The following is an 18,886-nucleotide window of genomic DNA, read 5'->3' as shown; positions in this document are numbered from 1 at the left end:
AAAATATACTGTATGTTTGTATTTCTTTTCTTCAAGAAAATAAATTAAATGGATTAAACTGATTTTATAGTTTTTAAAAAGTAAAAGCAAGGAAGCCTGCTAGCATGAGGATTCTTAATCACACTTTAAATGAAAAATACCAAATTATTTAAGGCATAGATTGCAAAATGGAATCTTCTTCAAAGTCATCCTGTCTTGAAACTTTAGAGGTCAGTATACTTTTATAAATTGAAAATTGTCAAAGTAATGTTTCAAATAAGTTTTTTAATGACCATTGGTACCTGATGGTGTAACACTAAGAAATTTTTTGAAGTGTTCATCTTCACATCAAGAACTCAGGTTAAAAAGCTTATCAATAGGCTAATGGAGCAAATGTTGGCTAAGTGTCACTTAAATGACAAGTAGACACCAAGGAAATAGAAGATATCATGTAGTTGTGATGTTCTGTTTTCTACTGTGGGGTCTAATGCTCATTGTGAAGCTATGGCACCTGCAGCAGAGATGCCTACACAGTAGATGTTATTTAAACCATCTACCATATACTTGGCTTCCAGTTTAGGGGCCTGGACTTGTTGGCCCAGGTCAACCAGCCTGTATTATTCTTAGTTGTTTTCTTGAGATGAAAAATTAAGGGAAGTCAAGCAGTGATTTATTCTTAATATTAAAAACATGGCAAATTACAGAGGAAGGAGTGCCCAAGCAAGGGAAAAGAATCTGTACATGTGTCTGTCAGGATGGCTGTTCATCCACTTTCCAAATGCTTATAACCAACCTGCTCCAGGGCAGTTGAGTTTGTACCTTGGCTTCAAGCCTCTGAACAATCCTGCTCCACTTACATCTCCCTGGACCACACCACTAAGCTCTTCTAGGTGATGTGTCTATCACAATATTTATCTGAAACAAATTTGCTTCAGCTGCAAACATAACCTTCCAACAAATTATTATTTTTAGAGATATTTCCTTCTCTAAATGTAAATGAAAGCTAGTAAAAGTAAGAAAAAAGATGATGTTGTAATGATATAAAATCATCAGTGAGTTATATCTGTCCCATACCGTTTCCAAGGATGGTATGAATGTTTCAGAAATAACCTGGTAAGTGTATCATATAATTTCAGCAGATAGAAAACCTCATCCCGTGCCAAAGTCAGTAACCATGTGGCATTTATACAACAGTACACATGGTACATGCCTGCAATCCCATGAGTGTAGCAAAGAAAAAACAGAAGCTCCCAAGCTGTGAAGTTAAAATCCAGACTTTCCCCAAATTTAAAGAAAGCTGAAGCCAGATATTGTTTCTACACAATAGAAGGTCTGAAGCCAGCTGCAAATTTTGGCTATATAAAAGACTGTTTGTGAAATTCAATCATTTTCATGAACTACACTTCAGTTTGATCCACAAGTAAGATACCATCTATCCACAAAAGTTCAGATATTAATTTTGACCCAAAGTCTGGGTCAAGATTTACTTGATCTGAAGTGTGCAAAAACTTACGCTAATATGCTCTGTGGTGCAGCGGACCCAAAGAGGAAAAAATGTGCTTTAGATAAATGTATTTTGCTCCTCTTTTGTAAAAATGCACAATTGTGATGTAAAAAATGGCAGTGACAGACTCCACAACAACTCTTAGAAAATTGCTCTAATAGAAATTAAAAATGTGCATTTTCTTTCTCACCTAAACTTATCCAGGTCCCAACCTGCAGTCATTGGATCCTCTGGCAGCTTTTGCTGCTAGACTGGTGATCTTAATATTCAAGTTTTATTCACCTTATAAGTATGCATCAACAATGACTGAAGTACTCATTAAACTTCTCATAGTCAGACTAAACAATGTAAGCATAAATATAAAACATACATGTTTCCCAATCCCTCCTTGATCCTGACATGTGTTTTCTGATCAGCTTTTGACCATCCAACTGGAATTCTTGATGCTTGGGCACACTAAAGCCCAATAGCCATTGCATCAAGACCTAATAAAATGTGCCTTGAGATTATTTTGCTTATTTGTGTACAGATCGTATCAGCTCTTTTGGCCACAGCAGGAGTCCAGAAGGTAGCAATCAGTTATTATCCATTTTGATTCCCAATTTTTTATTCACTCTTTCCAAGTCGGAGATCCCTCTCTTGTAATTACAGCTGTTCCCTTGGCTAGTAGATGTAGGAAGTATTTGGCCATATTCAGACATACTATTTGTTGCATCCAGATAACCATATGATCTAGATTTTCCTTTCTCATTAATCACTCCCCAGTCTTTATGCCACTATTACACCATCAGTAAAGCTTTTACATTTTATCCCAGCACATCAATATGGATAAATGCTAGACATAATGTTAATGCCAATGAAAAGCAGGATTAATACCTTTTGCAGATAATATCATGCTTACGGTTGTGGAGGAAGATGGTATTTTCACCAGAATGAGGACAAGAACATGACCTTAGAAACTTTTTAAAAACTCCCAAACCCTCAAGCAGTATAGTCTGCCAAGTCCTAAGGTCAGAGTCTCTCAGTGAGGAGAAGATATGGAACAAGACAGGCACTGAGAATTTTGCAAAGTTCTCAGGTTACTTTGTCGTTCTTCCAATTCTCCTTTTCCAACCCTCCATCCAACATTATGGGATGAAACCATCTGAAGGAATGAGTTGGAAAAGTCTGAAGGATAACTTGAAACTCCTCTTGGCCTCTGGAAAATTCTGAAATCCCTCCTATTTAATTACACCACAGCTTGTATAACACTTTGGCTCCATTTCCTTCTCTGCTTTGTTTTGTTTGTGTTACTAAGAATATTTGCATGAAAACAGGATATTTGTTTATTAAGAGTTCATCATCTCCTGCTGTGTATTCTCCTCTTTAAGTCATATTCCTTAACATTTATTAGCAGAAGGAGACCATAAATTCTGTTTCCTGTAAATGTGCCTAATAATAAAATAAGCAAAGAAACTGAAGGGGAGATATTCAGAGAGAAAGAAAGAATAAGAGAGAAGGAGAGACTAGATGATACATACTATAATTTGTGTTTTCCAGGGACAATGGCCTAAAAAATTCCCCATGCCGTGTGAACATTTTCTTTAGTATTTTTTATCCACCCTTCCATTCCCAAGAAGTCATTCCTCAAACTGGGCAGACATACACGGAATTCCTACCTTGCCATCAGAAAGCAAGTGAATAACTCTCCCTCACCCTTTTCTGTAATATTGATTTCCTCTATAAAGAATGCCAACCTATAGAAAGAATATGCAACATGGGAAAGAAATATTCACATTGTCCACAGAAACTGGCATCCTAGATATGGAGCAACAGAAGAAAAGATTTAAGCATTTACCAAGTAAGGACTAAGCAAGGTCTCAAGTACAGTCTTAGGTTTAGCTTCATACTGTCTTTTCATTTATCGTTTTCCTTCAAAATATGGTTTACATTTCCAAGATGTACTAGATTGATAGATTCTCACATGACTGAACATGTTTACAATTTTGCAGGCTTTTTTAGAGCTAAAATCTGCAAGGATCTACAAGTAGTTGGCTAGAGAAAATGAGTGAGGAACTATTCTGAAGTGCTAAGCAATAGCCCAAAGCATTAACATATACAACACACACCCAAAGGATTTCTACTTACCCTCTGCAGGATAAAAATGGAGATTACATGCAGTTGCTAACCATTTTCAGGGTTAGACATTTATAAATCTGGGGCCATTTTTCTTCCAAATAGGAATCTAAGCATAAGAAAAAGATGTAAGAAAAGGACTGGGAATGGTTCCACAACTCTGGCATACAGTACAATCAGTGTTATATGACCATATCTTCAGAGATGTTAAGCAAACAAAACCCATTTGAAAATAGGATAAATATTGCCTTTTAGAAATGAGGTGATAAACTTCATTGGGTGTTAAAATGCATCTATCTCTGCTGGTTTCAGCTAGTATAAAGCCAAGGACCCATTTACTAAAATTTAAGAATAGTACTTTAAATGCTATCTAAGAATTAATTATTTTTACTGGTCTCACAAAGAAACTGGCACATCAGTTGTATCCCTTTCTCTTTCCTTTATCTTTCTTGAAGCATTACTTTTTTTTTTTTTTTTTTTTTTTTTTGCCTAAAGTTAGATTCAACCTGATCTGTCCTTCTAGACACAAACCACGTATTTTCACTGATGTAGGGATGAATTCTGCAACTACACCAAACTTCTCCTCAACCTGTGGAATTTTCACATATACGAAGTGCATCCTAAAATTCTGCTATTTAAACCACTCGCCGGTACAGGGAGCTTGACCAGAGAAAACAAGAAACTGTGTAGTTACATATCAACCCAAATATACCAGTGACATTCTTGGCATGTGTTTTCATGTGATGTTTGTTAGCTTCTCCAGGTCTATCCAAAGTGTTATGATGGGCCAAATCTCAAGTAAAGTTTCCAAATGCTGTCCCTCACAGTATCAAGTACTAAATGCAAACAACCGCATCTTAGACAAATATGAATTAACCCACTCCCTAGGAAGGTGAATTGTTAGATAAGCTTAAGATCTTTGAGCTCTTTCTGATAAGGCCTTTGACTTTTTGTCCCCCTACATAAAGAATGTATCACAATTCCCAGGAAATTAACAGGTTGGTTTTTTGTTTTTTTGTTTTTTTTTTGTTTTTTTTTTTTTTTTTTTTTTCTCTAATAACATGAATATCATTATTTTGCTTTCTTATGTGTGAAATCAACATTTTCATAAGCAATCCTAGCTGATGGGCTCAGTGCAGGAAACTAAATTCCTTACTTTTTAAAAAATTACAAATACTAGGAAGTATCAAAACATAACAAAGCACAGGCTAAGGGCCTATAAAACACCTGAAAATTAAGCATATATACAACTACAATCCATGGTCTCCACATGGGTCATGAATATATTTGGTTCCACAATTCAGCATTGTGCCTACTTCTTTTGCCGTGTTCAGTTAATCAATTTGTCTCCCTGTGACACATATCTCAAAGATCTCATTTGGGAGAGATGGTCTCCCACACGGGGAGACAGCACCAGGGATGAACTCCCTTTGGGAGCAAACCTAGGTAAATGGACACAGAAGGTGTTTCAGTGAATTTCGGTGGCTACCCTAGTACAGACAGCTGGGTCATCAAGACTGTGTTCTTGCTTCACAGTTTAAAAAGCCTGCAAAAAACAACCTCCTCCAGAGATGAACTGTGGGATGCCTTCTCTTATTTCATTTGCTCCCTTTAGAAGGGCTGAGGACAAGAACTCTGCTGACAATTTCTTACCTTTAGTGGTCTTTCCATGCTCACTAGGACACAGGCAGAAAGGTATATGCTAAAAGAACAGGAATTGCTCAAATTTTAATCAGACACTTGACTACCTGCCAAACCATTCCAGAGTTGGTAAGGAACCAAAAGGTCTTAAATCACGTTTTAGACACAGGCTTTAAATCATTTGGACTTTACATTTATAATAAACTACATGCTTTATATTTTTATATATAAAACTCCATCAGTAACAACTCAAGCCAAACACTCGCTAAAACCAAATTATTCCCATGACTAGAAGTGCAGATTTTTTAACCGTATTAGAACAGAATTCGAACAAAAGAAGTCATAGCACTATTCCAAAATTGTAACTGGCAAATTTTAGACAGTCTCAGATACCTGCTGTGAGACTCCTAATTCCATATTTATACTACTAAAATACAATGCACTTACTTTCAGAAGCAATGAGACTCCACAAGTTCCTCTGTGGATAGAGTTCTAAAGAACTTGAATAATCCTTATTTAGGATAATCTCATCTTTACAACTCTTGCTATTTTCCATTGTAAGGATACAAAGTGCTAACTATTACGTCTGATGTATCTTGTTGGGAATTTGGGACCTGCATGACTTATATTAAATAATATTTGGATATTTCATATTTTTCTTGGACTCACCTACACATTTGCCTTGGTGCCAGATGAAGAGAAAATTAAAAAATATTTTAAGAGATCCCAGTTCTCAAACCATTTAAGTTACAGTCCTAAATGTTTTCTCATTACTTGACTCCAGAAAAAGGAGGCCAACATAGTTCATGTAGACATGGAAGTAGGTGCCATATTTCATTTCAGAAAGATTAACAGCCATCCTTAACCAGAGAAAGTAAATTCCTTTGCACTGTGACATGAATAGCAGAGATTATGACTATGATATAGGCCAAGATGTAAGGACACACATTTTGTCTGGATGCTCAACCACAACCTCTGGATCAGCATCAAGTCCTCAATATATTAACCCTAGACCTTACAGCAAGATCTGCTTGTGCAGACTCCTATTCCTGTGTGGAATCTCATTAAGTTCAATGGGACTGTGCACTGGATCAGAGCTCTGATTGCAAGCTCTTTGTGGCAACATGGTTGTCTAATTCTATGTTTTATAAAGTGCTGTGAACATCTATAAAGCTATATAAAAGCATAATAAATAAAGTGACAACAGAAGCCGTAAAACAAATGTAAGTCTAGTGGATGCAAGCAGTCAGCAGAAAAACAGCAGTGTTGGATGCAGTAACCAACTACCATACATGTAGCTACTGGAAACCATATAGGTCATATCAGACAGCAGCAGCAAAAATTCCTCTTCCATAAAGCATACTTTAACAATTTGCCAGATTTGTGTTATTTTCCTATACTATTATGCATCAGCTAATCCATGTGTGCAGTGTATCCCAGCTTCATGCATATCAGCCTTTTTTACTACATAAAACTTAATCCAGGGAGTTTGGTGGCATCCAACCCAGTTAGGATTTCCTCCTGTATACACAATTCTCAGAGCATCTGACAATGTTTGACTGGAGAGGGGTTGTCAAAGAAACAGTGATATTACTCATTGAATACCTGTTTAACCAAGGAAAATAGCTTCTTGGTGGTGGTTTTACTACCTACGCATTTTCACACAATGGAAGATTTAACAAGCAGAGAATGAATCTGTTTATGATGATCAGGTAGAGAGAATCAAAAATTCCTATACAACCTATCAACACTCTTCGTGAAAACCCACCACTTGGACCACTGGTTCAGATCTACTGCCCCAATGCTTTTCACAACAATGTCAATCAAACGCATAAAGAGTCAACAGAAGAACCCAATGATCTCTACATACAAGTAATGAATGTGTAGGTGTCTCTTCACCTGAAACAGTATTTCAACAAAGAACTCCTGGAAGCTGGCAGAGCTCCTTTAGTAACCAGATGTGGAAACCTGAACTGGCCCATGTAAGAAAGGAACGTTTTTTCTGTTTCTATGAGATATGAGACCAAGGGAGAAATTTAGATTCGTACTTAGAATTACCCAATGTTTGGAAACACTGTTCCAGTGTTTGGAGTTTTTATCTCTGACCTTCTCTAATCAAGATGTACATATATACCTTGAATCAGATTCTACAAAAAAAAAAAACTATCACTTAAATATTTAATGGAGAACTGAGTAAATTTGATTTTATATTTTTGTACAGGTTTCTTTCCTGTATCTTGCAAACCACTGGCAAAATCGACATAGATAAACTTAAGGGATTTTCCTTAAGAAGGATTTTCTTCTTTAATACAGATTCACATTTCTTAATCATTCAAAATCACATTAGAAAAAATGGCAATACGGATCCTACAGTCTGAATACAAATACATAATATGAGAAGCTGAAGTCAAAGACAATCTAAAAACAATCGTTACTAAGGATAAGCATGTACAACTATATTATCATGCACTACAGACCAACAGGAAGAGTTTTTAAGGGTGAAAATTTGCTGCTGAGGACCCAAAATCTGCATACTAAGCTTTTGAGGGGCAGGACTGTGGGGTTTTCTGATTTTTCTGTTTGGCTGCTTGTTTGTTAAACTTTGGACCAGTGAGATCCCATGGCCTGAAAGCCCTATAGCAGCTGGAGTGTATTAGCCACAATGCTGGAGTGTATCTTACAGCATAGTTTCATCTGAAAGGAATCCAGATCATCTGCTCCAAGATCACTTGCCAATACATATCAAAGCAAGGTAAATGGGGACAACTGGGAGATTCTCTTCAAAAGAGCACTCCAGAGATGAACCAAAGCATGCAGGTAGATGCTCCATGTGCATATTCTTTGGAAAACACATTGCAATGTGGAGACTGGCAGACCTCACTGGCCCACAGAACCTTTTAAAGTGCTTTGTACAGACAGTGCTATCATTAGTATGGCCTTCCTATTTTTTTAAAAAACCAAACTAATAAATTATATGAACAGAAAACTAAGATAACTTTATTCCTTCCCTATAATATAATTTTCCCTCTTACCACTTGGTCTGGCTTCACCAACAGGTCTGCTATGTAAATGCAAACAGAAACAAGAGATAGTTCAAGAAACTATGAAAAGAATAAACTAATCAGTTATGTAATCCTTCTGTTAAGTTATGATCACATTATGGAAAACTCTGAGAAATCTTACCCTAAGCGATTGCTACACCATTTCCTTTCAAGCTTCCTTGCAAATGACGTGTATTGGCTCCAATGTTACAACAAGAGACTACATGTTTATCTTGATTTACTTAGCTTAATAAGAAAAAAAAAAAAAAAAGTAAAAAAAAATCGTTATATTCAAGAAATTTGATGTAAGGAAGTAGACTGTCTCCCTGTAGGCATTAGTGTGTAAAACCAAAGGTAACAATGAGGTTTTTTAAAATTAAAGGAAAACTGAAAATTTCTCCATTTTCTTTTCTGTAAAATCTAAACATCTGCTTAAGATCCTGATGCAGTAACACAATATGTCTGCAGCTTTCATAGTTATGAATAAATGCATCTTAAAACACAATACTGTAAAATCCATTCCTCCTACATTTGCCTGCCAAATTCAGAGTTCAAAAATCTCTGACCTGGGTCCTCTAATCAGTTTCTGGCCCTCTTGCCTCCCTCAGGACCTGCAAAGGTGGAGGGAACTGGCCACAGCCAGCACTGCTCCCTCCTCTTGCAGGAGTGTCCTCACTGGCACACGTGTGCCAGATCTAGAAACGTGTTGTGCTTCCTGCTGTCAGTCCTGACAAAGGAAGAGATGTTGGAGGAAATGGGAGACACAGCAGGGCTGTGGCCATGCCAGCAGAGCTCAGGCAGGGAATACACTTGGAGGACTGAAAAGTAGCTGTGAACCTCAAACTTCTTGTGAATTTTGTTTGGTAAGCGAGAATCACAAGCAGTAATGGTGTTTGGAGTCAAAATCACCTTATCCAAATCACAGACTCGTAGAATGGTTTGGGTTGGAAGGGACCTTAAAAATCACCTAGTTCCAACCCCCCGCCACATTCCACCAGCCCAGGCTGCTCCAAGCCCCGTCCAACCTGGCCTCGAACCCTTCCAGGGAGGGGGCAGCCACAGCTGCTCTGGGAAACCTGTGCCAGTGTCATCACCCTCACAGTGAAGAATTTCTTCCTTATAGCTAATCTAAATCTGCCCTCTTTCAGTTTTAAATCATTACCCTTTGTCCTATCCCTACACCCCCTGAAGAAGAGTCCCTCCCCAGCTTTCCCATAACCCCTTTAAGCACTGGAAGGCTGCTGTAAGGTCTCCCTGGAGTCTCCTCTTCTCCAGGCTGAACAACCCCAACTCTCTCAGCCTGGCCTCACAGGGGAGGTGCTCCAGCCCCCTGAGCATCTTTGTGGCCTCCTCTGGACCAGCTCGAGCAGGTCCATGTCCTTCCTATGCTGGGGACCCCAGAGCTGGACACAGCACTGCAGGTGGGGGTCTCACAAGTGCAGAGCAGAGGGGGAGAATCCCTTCCCTTGACCTGCTGGCCACACTTCTCTTGCTGCAGCCCAGGACACGGGTGGCCTTCTGGGCTGTGAATGCACATTGCTGGATCATAGTCCATTTTCCATCCACTAACACTCCCAAGTCCTTCTCCACAGGGCTGCTCTCAATCCACTCTTTGCCCAGCCTGTATTTGTGCTTGGGATTGCCCTGATCCATGGGCAGGACCTTGCACTTGGCCTTGTTGAAGTTCATGAGGTTTGCACAGACCCACCCCTCCAGCCTGTCCAGGTCCCTCTGGATGGCATCCCTGCCCTCCAGCGTGTCAAGCGCACCACACAGCTTGGTGTCATCGGTGAACTTGCTGAGGGTGCGCTCAGTCCCACTGTCTGTGTCACCAACAAAGATGTGAAACAGCGCTGGTCCCAACACTGACCCCTGAGGAACGCCACACATCACTGCCTGTCACTTCAAAGAATATCTTTGATCTGTCATGTTATGGTCAGCTGGATCCCCCAAATACACTACCAAGGGCTTAATAGGTATGAAAGCCTGAAAATTATTTTCAATATACTTCATTATATTAAAAAGAACAGTTACATTAATTAGAGCCTCAAATCCAATTAGACATAATTAGCTGTATTTTATCATCTTTCTGCTCAGGTTATGCTTTGTGAACTGAAAGTACTATCTCCTCACAATGCTTTTCAGACATAACCTATACATTGTGCTACTCCCATCTCACAAATATGTAGATGAAGGCAAAACAGTACTTACTACTTTTCTTGTGTGTACATAAGAAACAAAAAGAAAATTTAAAAAAGAACTGGATTTTACTATTTGTGAGCTAGTCCCACATGAAAAATCAATTTAACTCATGTTCTTACAGTGAGACAAGGACTATGGTCTCTGTTACCTGGAGCTGTGAAGCAAGCTTGTGTAACTATTTTAAAATCCCACTTTAGAGTTATTCATTATAGCTAAATTTGGAATTGGCTTAGTCAGTGACATTTCTGTACATTATTTCATGTATCATAGCTGTGCACCAAGGTAAATGAATGGAAAGATACTTTATTTGATGTTTAATATCAACACACCTTGTGAATATCACAGCATTCAAGCAGCTTTTCTAACAAGAAACACCTTTAAGTTTATAAGTCTTTTCAGTTCAGTCCATTTTGTTTATCTCTGATAAGTTATTTCTGATTAGTACTTAGTATGAATTATAGAGTTATCAACTCTTTCTGAAAGGGCTAACCCCCTGAAACTTATATTTTTCAAGGGGGTGGGGGCATTTCTTTATTGTGTTCCACTTAATTTTCTTTTTGTTTCATTTTCTCCTGGTAGAATACTCTGCCAAATATTTCAAAGCCCTTCTTGGCAAGTAGTAAAATAATTTGGACAGAGTATACTGCAATTAGAATTTTTTGGCAGATTTCATATTTTGGATGCTGATGAGAAGAGTATCAGTTTTAGCATACTTGTCCAGTTCATTATTTCAGATAATTTCCTGCCACACAACACCATTGCTCCAGATTGTGTTTACTTGAAAAATCGGCAAGGAGACACATCCCAATTTCTATGGTTTTTAAACTGCAGATAACATTAAATGAATCTGTTTTTCTCCCCACATCTTTCACTTATTCAAACCTAACTCATAAAATCTTATTTTTCTCCCTAACATTCTGCATCAGAAAACTGTTTCTTCCTCTCCAGAATGTAATATCACATCACTTATTATACAATCAAAGGTTGTAAACCACATGAACACATTTGCATTGTTGTCATTAGAGACAAAACTCAATTATTCTGTCTTTTGTTTGGCTTTGGCACCAGAAAAATCCACGTACATCCCACTAAGACAAATTTTTGGGGTGGCATGGGGGTGAGGATGAGGGTTGTGACCTTATACAGGTTTCTACACTCCAGGAGTCACATGTTTTTATTGGATCCTGTTCTAAATTCATGTCAGCACTTCCTTTATAAATCCTTATTTTGATATGGATTATAAACTGCTCATAAAAAATCCATCCTAGACTAAAAGTCTATTTGGCTGCCATGGGGGGTGTTAAGTACCAGACTTGATGATTTGGTCTTTCTAGACCCTAAGATTACAAACAAAACACACCTTGTGAGAGTTCAGAAATGTTTTTACCAGTCAGAGACTTGTTCTCTTTATGCTTTACAGTTAAAGTATTAGGCAAGCTGTTTGCTGGACTTTTTATTTCCCCTACATAGCTTTTCCAATAAAAACTTCCAATGAAACCATCAGTAACAGACCACAATGCAAGACATGCCATTATACATATTTCTTCCCCTGCTAGGAAAAGTCATAATGGTTTGTGTTATTTTTTCCTCACAGAGCTATCACCTTCTGAGAAAAAAACCTCATAAAACTAAATCAGGGTAAGAGAGCACTGAGGCGAAAAAGGGGTCAAGATCCATGTCCTTGTGGTCAGGGAGAGTTGCTTTTTCTGAAACTTCCTGTCTACATTGTGGTATTTCACAATAAAGTAAAATTTTTACCTGTTACTGTAGACAACACTGCTTAGGAATCTGCACCTGGCTTGCCAGCATCCTCAGTTCCTCATGGCCATCTCTAACATATGCGATGATTCTTTCTGCAAGTTGAGTTCTATTGAAGAGACCTTAAGAATAAGGTCAGGAATAACTGAGACAGTTTTAAAAATGTAGCTTTTCCCCCCTTCTTTGATCTCCTGTTCTCAGAAAACATGAATTTGGATTCTGAAGGCTGAACTTGGTCAGTTAACCATCATAACCAGTAATTTCTCCCAATTTGCCTCATTGCCAATGTCACAACCTAAGAAAGCAATCTGGACTTTCTCAGTGTACTTATCCTTAGTCATAGAGTAGCTTTGCTGTTTGCATATCTGTCCTCTACACTCTATTAAGCACCATTAATATTTTTGAAGAAAATGCACATGGTCCACACTGCGAGCTGAGTGTTCCCTCCTCTCCAAAATGTGTTTGACAGACAACATGATGATACATAGAAGTCACATGCAACACCTCTAGGAATGACCAACTGCATCTGTGAGTCCTCAAGTTGGAGAACAAGTACATCTTAGCCATGTGAATTGTTCAAAGCTAATAATAACTTTAAGGACAGAAGTTCACTATGGAAAATGCTATGGAAAGCCAACACTGTTCAAGATGTAGTTTTATAAGAAACAAGAAGAAAAACCCACAAGAGTGCATAACACTCTTCACAGAATTGCACTGAATTTAGCTTTGTAGAAGCACCACACTAGAGTCACGTGTTGCAGGAAGAGCCATCCATGCAGTGCCTGGTGGTGGTGTTTTCAAGATTATCATAAATAATTTGATATGAGTGTTCCTGGAAAAGCTGGTGGCTGAGTACTGCAGAAGCTGGATAACACTTCACTCATGATTTACAGAAACGCTTGTATGTTTATATCTTCAGCAGACCATCAAATCTGAGAAACGCTTTGGTCAGTTTAATAATTATCCTGGGAAATAAAGTAGTGCGGCCTTTATCAAGGATGCTAGCTTCTGCTTAATGACTTAAACTAGCTTTCATTCTTTGGGGTGACAGATGTGCTTGAACATTATGCAGAATACATTATTTCCATAATGGGATCGTGCTTGTTATTGATCTCTATCACTTTCATCACCACATCCACATTAGCTATTTATGTCGATCTCAATAACTGATTACATGTATGTATATCTGCAGTGTCTACATGAGGACTTATGATTTTAAGAAAGCTTGTGAATCTTGCTTTTTGTATTCTGCATTTTCTGTTTTGTCAACTCTATTTTACAGGATTTACTTCTTAAAGTAAATAAATATAGGGTTTTTTAATGTTATTAAATATTAACACCTTTCTTCATCAAAACTCACATATTTTATTTGATGACCTCTGTAAAAGAGTGGTTTCCATTAACAGCATTCAAATCTTGGGGAGATGGTGGCATGTTGGATTTCAAATTACTGCCATTACATATAATCAGTAGGAAAAAAATCCACATATTTAAAGTAGATACATTCATAAGGGATAAGCACCAAAAGTTTAAATATGCATGGACATGCTTGTAACATTTCCCACTGAAAACACCAATTCTAGCTAGATGTCACGGAATGCAGAGAAATTAAAAAGCAGTACAAAAGAATGTCAGATGAATTGCATAACTTTCATCCATGTCTTCAGCTTTCTTGTTTAAATGAGGATAAAACAAGCTCTTAATAAAATCCATTAGATTTATCTGTCAGATACCTGCAAGGATCTGGGCCTCTGTTCTCTGCACAGTTTCAGCTCATGATGTTTCACTTTCTCCTTCTTCCAATATATTGATAGAGTAATATAGAGAGTTGAAATTGCAGCATTTTTCAAAGGTTTTCTTTTTTCTTTTTTTCTCTTTAAATCCAAGGCCAAGTATGTAATTAAAATATATATATTTATATATATATATGAGCTCTTCTGCATTTTTATTAAAGAAAAGGAATCCCTCACACATACAGCCAGTCACTAATGAGAACTGGAAGTATAAATCACACACAATGGTGCATTCCCCAAGAAAAGTAATTCTGCAGAAGACTGAAGATGGAGTCAAAACTTCAGCTTCTTCCACTAAATGAAGGAAAGCCATGTTTTCCTTTGTTTTATTTCATAAGCATGTAAATGACAGAGGTCATTTCTAGTGCTCACTTCATGCTTCAAGGAAAAGAATTTTCCTTTTCAGAGTATTCCACACTTAGCATACTGAAACTAGCAAAAGCGGAGAACAATAAACATGATCTTAATGTCTACAAATAGAAACAAAATATAAATGGAGATAAGTTTTAGAGACTGTTGCACAGCTGGGGCACAAAAAAAAACACTTACTATTGCAAAATAAACAACAAAGTGCATGAAGTCAGGTTATACCTGAAAGCAGTTGACCTATTTATGCACTTTAAAATTTACAAATGAGAATAGGCATACACTAGGTAAGGTCTCTAGCTTGTACAGATAAGCAATCAAGTTCACATGCTCTAAGGCTTTGTCCCTCAGAGATACTTGTGCCAAATTATTTGCATAAGTATTAACTCTGTGCCTACTTTTGATACTTTGTCCTTATAAAGGGCTAAGTAAACTGGTCACAGAGAAATCAAACTCAGGGATGCACCACTGGCATCATGGCCTGCTAAACCAAAGACACAAGATATCATGTATTTTAGTACCTTTCAGACATCTGTGTCATAACATTGTTTCTACAGTATTCTGAAGTTATGCTATGAGATGTACAGAGAAATTACCTAAATGCTGGTTCACTGACGTCTGCAACATGAGCAAAACCTGGCATCAAACACGAACTGGTTCCAAAGCAAACTTTCAAATTGAAGAGGAGGGGATAAATGACTAATCATCCTCTGTCTATTGAAGGAGGTAATAATGTAGTCTATCATATATTACCTTTGCTCAGTCACTGTAATTCTGAAACAGTGTGTCTTTATTTAACTTAAAAAGTGCATAATTCTGGCCATAAAACCGTATTTCCTGGGAATAGCTTTTATTTCTGCCCCAGATTAATATTTTCAGATGGAATCTGCTTTGATTTGCAAGGCTGGCAGGAATTAGCTCAACCTGGTCATTGTTCTAACCACTGGATAATACAGCTCTGCATTTTTTAGGGTCAGATTGAGGCACTTTAGTGAAGGTATATGACAACACACAACATTTCCACCTGTCTCCAGTCTCAAATCATGATCTGCCTCTCTTGCATGTTAAAGCAACAGGATCCCATCTTAATCCTTCAAGAATTAACATAGATGGGATTTATTTCCACTGGGATCATTTCATTACAGTTTTCTAGATAGTCTGTCCATGTTCAATATCATTGTCTCTTCCTCCTCAACCAGTATGTGAGCATGCAGTAGCAACGCATGCCCTCTCCTTCATACTCCATCCAGAGGGTGACATGTTGCAGGAGGTCAAAGAAATGAACACAGTACCTACAACACGTTGAGATTTGCAATCTGCTTCGCTCCTGAGGGAGTCTAGTCCAAGGCTAGTCTTGCATGCAAGTACTTTTTATGCATTTTATAGAGCAGCAGTACCCAACTTTTTTGGTAAAGGGCCAAACATCACTATGTCTCATTCCAGACTCCTTATAGACTCTGGTATCAAACCCAGTGACACTGTTTAAGAGAGTACATGTTAAAATGTCCAGAGAGGAATGTAAAGTAAAAAGCATGGCCTCCATATGCAACTCTGTTTCCCAACAGGCAAGGATGTACATATGTCTGGTTTCTAAGCAGTTGAAAAGAATGGCCCAGGATCAGGAACCTGAAGTCCACTATTTCCCAGTGCCTGCTATTTTCTAGTGGTTGGCTGTAAGTCTTCAAAAAACACCTCTCCCTCAAGAGAGATTAATCGAAGATTAGTCTTTCTGAACAGAGACAGAACTTCAGAGAAATACTCACTGAATATCCCCTGTAGCTACAACAGACTAACGTGAAATTGCAGACCTTGGGAAAAAAAAAAAAAAAACAAAACTGGCCTGAGAAAAAAAAATCTGCAAAAATGCTCCTCAGTAGATCCTGTGTACCATAGGCTTTACATCTAGCCAGGTTCTTCAATAAACATACTTGATCCAGTAACCATAGCTGGTACCAATAGTTACCATCCCACTGCTGGAGTAAGTAGAAGTTGTGCAGTGCACTCAAGACTGACTCACAGTAAAAGAAGGTACCCTATCCTCTGCTTCAAAAGAGCTACAAGATCATGTTTCCAAAACAGTGGATGAGCTGACTTCTGCTGAACAGGGAATAAAGAAAGTATTTTTCTCTGCTCACATGCAGGTAAAGAGGAGGCTGGAGCAGTTCAGATGTTTTGCAGGCAGGATTCTAGGTGGAAGCAAAAGAAAAAATGGAAATCAGTGTCTTTATGCCTCTCTGTGTCCTCAGTCTATTCTACCTACTGCCATAACACCAGTTTTTGCATGAACTCCCCTGATTGGCTGGATGAAGCCTCCCAGCAAACATGGGATCGGAGATGACAGGACAGAGACTGCCAATGTGGACTTTCCCCCTCACACCTTTCTGCAGTGGCACAAAGGTGCTGGGAACTGGAGTGCGGACATTGTCCTGGAGAGATATATGGGGTAAGAGACAGTTCCTTTACTCTACAGTGCACTTTTCTGCAATAATAAAGAGAACTCTTCTGTGACAGATGCAGAGATGCTTGGTCCAGTTAACAGTTCCTGGAGTTACTCCTTTTTCAGGGTATTTATGGATTCTGGATGCCAGGTTGACGTCAGCAATAGCCAGTTGAAGTAAACTGAGCTTATAACACCTTTTAGAGGAATGAAAAATAAGTAACCTCTTGGGCCTGAGTTCTGGGGCTCAAAGTACTTTTCTTTAGTGTCTCTGCTCCATTATGGCTCTGTCCTGAACAGAGATCATGTTTAACTGTTGTGCTGAAAACTCCCTATAATTATAAGTTTAAGCAACAGATGAGATTATTTGATTTACATCATATGATAAAAAGACTCTAAACCAGATTAGATAGTTTAATTTACAAACAATAAATGAGGTCATTTGACCCAGAAATCTTTGCTTAAAAGTTCATCTAAGCACAACATATGAAATACATACATAAACATATAAAACATGAAAAATGCTTCCCCATGTGTTCTCAAAGGTGTTGCACAAATATGCACTTTTTACACAAATGCCCTACTCATCTGAGCTTGCTTAAATAAAATTGCTGATATCATTTGAAAGGTATCTGAAAGCTTAGTAGTTATTTTGTAATTTTCATAGGTGTACTTTAAGCACAACTTTTTGTAAGTCTGTTTAGCCTGGATGTATTTCTTTGTAATCAGAAAACCTCTGAGCAATGTATACAATGGAAGCTCTTTCCCCATTTGGAGAAAATTATACTTTTGCTTTGCCTTATGAGAAAACAGTCCATCTGAAGTTTCTTTCAGGTGTTTCTGTTTCCTAGCAAAAAATATTCCCTATCTTGCAATGTTCCTCACTGAGAGAACATCCAGACCTAGAGAACAGCTCTCTGTTTATGAATTATCTGAGAGTACACCGCAAGTTATTACAATTTTTACTATCTGATAGGATTTAATGGTCACCCACAAATTGTGCAACTGGTTACCTAATATACATCACATGACTTCTATTCCTTGATTAGATTAAGCAAATCTGAGCCAGGGGCTCAAAATGTGCTTTTCATGAGTGTTCTTATGAACAAAAAGGTACTTTCACTAATATTCACAGAAGGAAAATAAAAGCCCCAGGTCAGGAAATCACTAAAGCATGTGTTTAATTCCACCCTTCCTTAAGAAAGGAGTTACGCATACAATTTAACTTGCATTGCTTAACTGTTGCCTGAATGGGGCTGCTTTCCTGAACCAGAACCAGAGAGACAGCCACAGTTCAATCCTCTTTAAATCTTAAAGATGGTTTAAAGAGAATGAAGACTTCTGATTTATTTCAACAATCATGTCCTTTTAAAAGTAAATAATTTTGCATTTTTCTAACCTCTAATAGTTTGTATTGAGTTAATATTGGCTTTCAGCCCACTGTTCTTAAATTCTCATGCCCTTGTCTGTTCAAAATACACTTAATAGAATAGCCTCCATATGTCCCATTATACAAAATTTGTGTTTTAAAGCTAGCTCCAAGAGTGCTTGAAGTTAATGGAGAGATTTAATTGATTTCAATGAGATCTGGATGAAGAACTGATAGTTTAACTCTGGACACTCTCTTTTGAACATTCTCACTAAGGTGCTGATCCAACTCCCAGTGAAGTCAATGGAAGGATTTGTGTTGGGATTTGGATCATACCTCTGTTCTTCTTGGAGTCAAATCCCTTTTGTCAATATGCACACGCACAAATACACAGATCTAAATGAAAACAAATGTTTGGCAACTTGTGACAGAAAGTCCAAATCTGTATCTGTGTATTTGGGCCAAACCAAAACTGTTACGCTTGACAAAAACATCATTATGCTGATCTGGTTTTGGTTTTTGCTTACTAGTAATTGTTTGGTGAATATAAATCTAACTTCTCATATTTTATTTTTTGCATAAATGTATTCTACTGTCACTGTAGACAGTAAAATGAGAGGGATTTCTATGCAAAACTCTATGTTCAGACTTGTCATAACTTTGACAAAAATAATCCTCTCA

This window comes from Tyto alba, unplaced genomic scaffold (assembly GCF_018691265.1).
Source record: "Tyto alba isolate M040663 unplaced genomic scaffold, T.alba_DEE_v4.0 Super-Scaffold_23, whole genome shotgun sequence".
Taxonomy (NCBI): domain Eukaryota; kingdom Metazoa; phylum Chordata; class Aves; order Strigiformes; family Tytonidae; genus Tyto; species Tyto alba.
Note: the sequence above shows the minus strand (reverse complement) of the source record.